Genomic DNA, 5,888 nt, shown 5'->3' with positions numbered 1-5,888 from the left:
AAGCCAGATGTGGTGGCATATGCCTGTAGTCCCAGCAGTTGGGAGGCTGAGTCAGGAGGATTGCCAAAAGTTTGAGGCTTGCCTAGGCTACACAGTGGGTTCAAGGCCAGCCTGAACTACATAGCCATACCCTTTCTCAAAAAGCCAAAACAAAAACAACAAAATTAAGAAAAAAAAGAAAAAAAAAGACTTCCAAACTAGTAGAGGCTGTGTGAGCTTGTCACTATTAGAGCCTTCCTATAAGAAATGTGCTTCTTCTGAGGGCGCCATTTCTCCTGAACCAGCACCAAAAGGGTGAGTTTCAGGAAAGGGGCTGGCTTGGACTTGAGATCCCCCTTCACCGGCTGGGCCTGATCTACAGGTCCACAGAACCATGCCTTTTACTGAGGGTGCCATTTCTCCTGACCCAGCACCAAGAGGATGAGTTTCTGGAAAGCAGCTGGCTTGGACTTCAGCTCTCCCTCTGCTGCCCGGGCCCAATCTATGGGTCCAAGGAGCTGTGCCTTTTCCTGAGAGCACCATTGCTCCTGATCCAGCTCCAGGAGGGTAGCTGCATGGGCGCTGTTGAGCACCACCTCCCTCCTGCTCAGATCCCCTGATTGTGGCAGTACTTGGATGCACTCTGGAGGGGCAAGCCTGGCTATAAAGGGTGGTGATTGATCCTATTGTGTTCCTGATTGTATCCATTGGGATAAAGGATAGGGATTGATTTTACCAGTTCTTTCCTCTATTACAAAAATGAGAATGTCTATGAGTCATTAGAGAATCAAAGGCTGGGACTCAAAAATATCAGGAAGACTTAATGACCCAGAGATTGAATCAAGGACAACCCAACAGCAAAAATAAAGATGAGAAAACACTTAAGCAAGCCACAAAGACAGATTTCCAGTTTACCAATGGTGAACAGTAGGGCAAAGGAGGATTAAAAGCCTGACAGTGAACCTCTAGGACACTCAGAAATCACAGCACAGGAAGTAACAAAACAGATCAATCAAGCTCTAGAAAAATTCAAAACAGAAGTTATTTCCCAGATAACCATAGAGATGGTGAGCAAAATGAAAATCATGATTCAAGACTCTACAACAGAAACTGACAAAAAAAATAGATGAGCTCAGGAACATAATAGAAGCCATAAAGGCCCAGCACAAGAAAGAAATGGAAACAATGAACTCCCAACATAGGAAAGAAATGAAATCCATAAAACAGATTCAAACAGATATCCAGGAGATTAAAAACTCTATTGAAAGTGTAAAAAACACAATAAAAGAATTCAAAGATAGAATCTCAGATATAGAAGACAGGATTGCAGACAGTGACCTTGAAAAGAGAGGTCTCTTAAAAACAGTATGGGTTCATGTGAAATCGATCCAACAACTTCTAGATGATGAAAATAAGAATAACATAAGACTGATAGGAATCCATGAAGCAGCAGGAGAAAATACAAATGATTTTTAAAAACTTTTTACAGAATTAATGACAGAAAACTTCCCAGAGGGGAAAAATTTGACATTCAGATAAGTAAGGTATATAGGACCCCAACTAGACACAATAAAAAAAAATCTACACCTAGACATATAATAATCAAGATCCCAGAAACTCAACAGCAGAACAAAATACTACAAGCAGTAAGAGAAAAGAAACAAATCACATGCAAAGGAAAGCCCATCAGAATCACAGCAGACTTTTCAACACAAACCCCCCTGTCAAGGACAGCCTGGAGTGAGGTACTTCAAGTCCTAAAAGAAAACAACCTCCAACCAAGACTGATGTGTCCCACAAACTCTCTTTCAAAATGGATGGAGAAATAATATACTTTCATGACAAAGAACACTTGAGAAACTTCATGAATACTAAACCAGCACTACAAGGAATTTTAAACAATATCCTAGAAAAAGACAATGAAGATCACAACACCATGAGGCCCAACAGAGCAAATCAAATAACCAAGGCAAGAAACTAAAAGAAGAGGGAAAAAAATTATAAAGAGTCATCAAAAGGACAATAATATGACAATAAGTCAATGCATATCAGTTATAACCATCAATGTCAATGGCCTCAATTCACCAAGCAAGAGAAATAGATTGGCAGAATGGATTAAGAAGCAAAATCCAATCCAACAATATGTTGTACACAAGAAACACACCTAGTGCAAAAAGAAGCCCATAGACTGAAAATGACAGGGTGGAAAACAACTTTCCACATTATAGGAGCCCAGAAAAAAGCAGGGGTAGCAGTATTATTCACAGACAAAGTAAATTTCAAACCAAAACTGATTAAGAGAGACAAAGAAGGCCACTACATCCTTGTAAAGGGAACAATTCAAGAGGAAGAAATGACAATCATAAACATATATGCACCAAATATAAATGCCCCAACTATATAAAACAAATATTAAGTAACATGAAAAACCAAATAAGCACTAATACAATTGTAGTGGTGGATCTACATACCCCACTATCACAAATAGATCATCTAGGCAAAAAATCAACAATGAAATGCAACAACCGAACCAAGCCTTTGAACACATGGACTTATTAGAGGTCTACAGAGTGTTCCACCCCACAAAATCAGAATATATGTTCTGTTCAGCTGCACATGGGTCATTCTCCAAGATAGATTACATATTAGCTCACAGAACAGGTTTGAATAAATGCAAAAGAATTGAAGTTATTCCCTGTATATTATCAGATCACAGGACAATAAAGCTGGAAATCAATAGCATAAGAAACCATTAGGAACTTCACAAGCACATGGAAATTGAACAATACTCTCCTGAACAATCAATGGATCACAGAGGAAATTAAAGAAGAAATCAGACAGTTTTTACAAATAAATGAAAATGCCAATACAACATACAGAATCTATGGGACACAATGAAAGCAGTTCTATATGGAAAATTCATAGCACTGAAGGCCCACACTAAGAAAACAGAGCAAGCTCAAATAAACAACCTAACAATGAATCTTAGACTACTAGAAAAACAAGAGCAAGAAAAACCCAAAGCTCGAACAAGAGAGGAAATTATAAAGATTGAAGCAGAAATCAATGCAATGGAAACTAAGAAAATGATACAAAAAATAAATGAATCAAAGAGTTGGTTTTTTGAAAGAATGAACAAAATAGATAAACTCTTAGCAAACCTTATCAAAAAAGAAAAGAAAAGGCTCAGATCCATTCAATCAGGAATGAAAAAGGAGAAGTCACAACAGATCCCAAAGAAATCCAGAGGATCAATAATACCTACTCTGAGAACCTGTACTCTAATAAAATGGAAAACACAGAAGAAATGGACAGATTTCTAGATACTTATGAATTACCAAAGTTGAACAAAGAAGATAAAAACATTTTAAACACCCCAATCACAATCAGTGAAATTGAAAATGTAATTAAAAACTTGCCAACAAAGAAAAGCCCAGGTCCTGATGGATTCACTACTGAATTTCACAAGAAATTTAGAGAAGAGCTACTGCCATTACTCTTCAGACTTTTCAATGAAACTGAAATGGAAGCAATACTTCCAAACTCATTCCTAGAAGCAAGTATCACCTTGATTCCCAAAGCAGGGAAAGATGCAACTAAAAAAGAGAGCTACAATCCAATCTCCATAATGAATATAGATGTAAAAATCCTTAATAAGATAGTAGCAAACAGAATACAGAGCATCATCAAGAAGATCATATGTCCTGACCAAGTCGGATTTATTCCAGGGATGCAAGGATGGTTCAACATACATAAATCAATAAATGTAATACATTATATTAACAAAGTTAAGGACAAAAACCACATGAGCCTCTTGATAGATGCAGAAAAAGCATTTGACAAAATTCCACACCCATTCATGATAAAAACCCTGCAAAAAATTGGAATAGATGGTTTATGTCTCAACTTAATAAAGGCTTTCTATGAAAAACCAACAGCCAACATCATACTAAATGGCCAAATCCCAAAAACTTTCATGTTTAAATCAGGAACAAGACAAGGATGCCCACTATCACCACTCCTCTTCGATATACTTCTGGAAATATTACCCATAGCAATTAGACAAGAGAAAGAAATTAAAGCAATAAAGAAAAGAAAGGAAGGAAGAAGTTAAACTGTCATTATTTGCTGATTATATGATACTCTTACACTGAAGACCCAAAAAACTCCACCAAAAGACTTCTAGACTTAATTGACACTTTTAGCAGAGTAGCAGAATACAAGGTCAACACCCAAAAATCAATAGCCTTCTTGTACACAAATAGCAGATTCACTGAGCGAGAAATTAGGGAAACAATTCCTTTCACAATAGCACTCCCAAAAATGTATCTGGGAATCAATCTAACAAAAGAAACAGGTCGAGTCTGCGTTCAGCCTGTGAGCACAACCTCTCACTTCTCTGCCGCTGGTCTCACCACCACCCAGCTCACCATGGATGATGATATTGCTGCGCTCCTTGTTGACAACGGCTCTGGCATGTGCAAGGCCAGCTTCACAGGTGACGATGCCCCCTGTGCCATCTTCTCCTCCATTGTGGGGCACCCAAGGCACCAGGGCGTCATGGTGGGCATGGGCCAGAAGGACTCCTACATGGGAGACGAAGCCTAGAGCAAGAGAGGCATCCTGACCCTGAAGTACCCCATTGAGCACAGCATCATCACCAACTGGGACAACATGGAGAAGATCTGTCACCACACCTTCTACAATGAGTTGCGCGTGGGCCCTGAGGAGCACCCTGTGCTGCTGACCGAGGCTCCCCTGAATCCCAAAGCTAATCGTGAGAAGATGACCCAGATCATGTTCGAGACCTTCAACACCCCAGCCATGTACGTAGCCATCCAGGCTGTGCTGTCCCTATACGCCTCTGGCCGCACCACTGGCATTGTGATGGACTCTGGTGATGGGGTCACCCACACGGTGCCCATCTATGAGGGCTATGCCCTCCCCCACACCTTCCTGTGTCTGGACCTGGCTGGCCGGGACCTGACAGACTACCTCATGAAGATTCTGATGGAATGTGGCTACAGCTTCACCACCACGGCCGAGCGGAAAATCATGCATGACATTAAGGAGAAGCTGTGCTATGTCGCCCTGGACTTCCAGCAGGAGATGGCCACCACCTCATCCTCCTCCTCTTTGGAGAAGAGTTATGAGCTGCCTGATGGCCAGGTGATCACCATTGGCAATGAGCGGTTCCGCTGCCCCGAGGCACTCTTCCAGCCCTCTTTCCTGGGCATGGAATCCTGTGGCATCCATGAAACTACCTTCAACTCCATCATGAAATGCGACGTGGACATCTGCAAGAATCTCTATGATAACACAGTGCTGTCTGGTGGCACCACCATGTACCCAGACATCGCCGACAGGATGCAGAAGGAGATCACAACCCTGGTGCCCAGCATGATGAAGATCAAGATCATTGCTCCCCTCCCCACCGCAAGTGCTCCGTGTGGATCGGCGGCTCCATCCTGGCCTTGCTCTCCACCTTCCAACAGATGTGGATCAGCAAGCAGGAGTACGACGAGTTGGGCCCCTCCATCGTGCGCCGCAAATGCTTCTAGGGGGACTGTTACTTCGCTGCGGTTCACCCTTTCTTGAAAAAACCTAACTTGCGCGCAGAAAACCAGATGAGATTGGCATGGCTTTATTTGTTTTTTTCTTTTTGTTTTGTTTTTTATTTTGGTGCTTTTGACTGAGGATTTAAAAACTGGAACGGTGAAGGTGACAGTCAGTTGGAGTGAGCATCCCCAAAGTTCTACAATGTGGCCGAGGACTTTGATTGCACATTGTTTTTTTTTTTTTAATCATTCCAAGTATTGTGAGATGCATTGTTACAGGAAGTCCCTCACCATCCCAAAAGCTGCCCCACTCTGCAGAGAGGGCCCAGTCCTCCCAACCCCATGCAGGGG

At 41.5% G+C, this 5,888-nt stretch overlaps 1 pseudogene; it reads left to right on the top strand.

Annotated features, from left to right (window-relative positions):
* The first annotated feature begins 4,407 nt into the window (after positions 1–4,407).
* On the top strand, positions 4,408–5,642 carry LOC104868488 (annotated as a pseudogene).
* Positions 5,643–5,888: the final 246 nt, after the last annotated feature.

The sequence above is a fragment of the Fukomys damarensis genome, unplaced genomic scaffold (genome assembly GCF_012274545.1).
Source record: "Fukomys damarensis isolate Sample0158 unplaced genomic scaffold, DMR_v1.0_HiC HiC_scaffold_14, whole genome shotgun sequence".
Lineage (NCBI taxonomy): Eukaryota > Metazoa > Chordata > Mammalia > Rodentia > Bathyergidae > Fukomys > Fukomys damarensis.
Note: the sequence above shows the minus strand (reverse complement) of the source record. Positions and strands in the feature narration are given on the sequence as shown.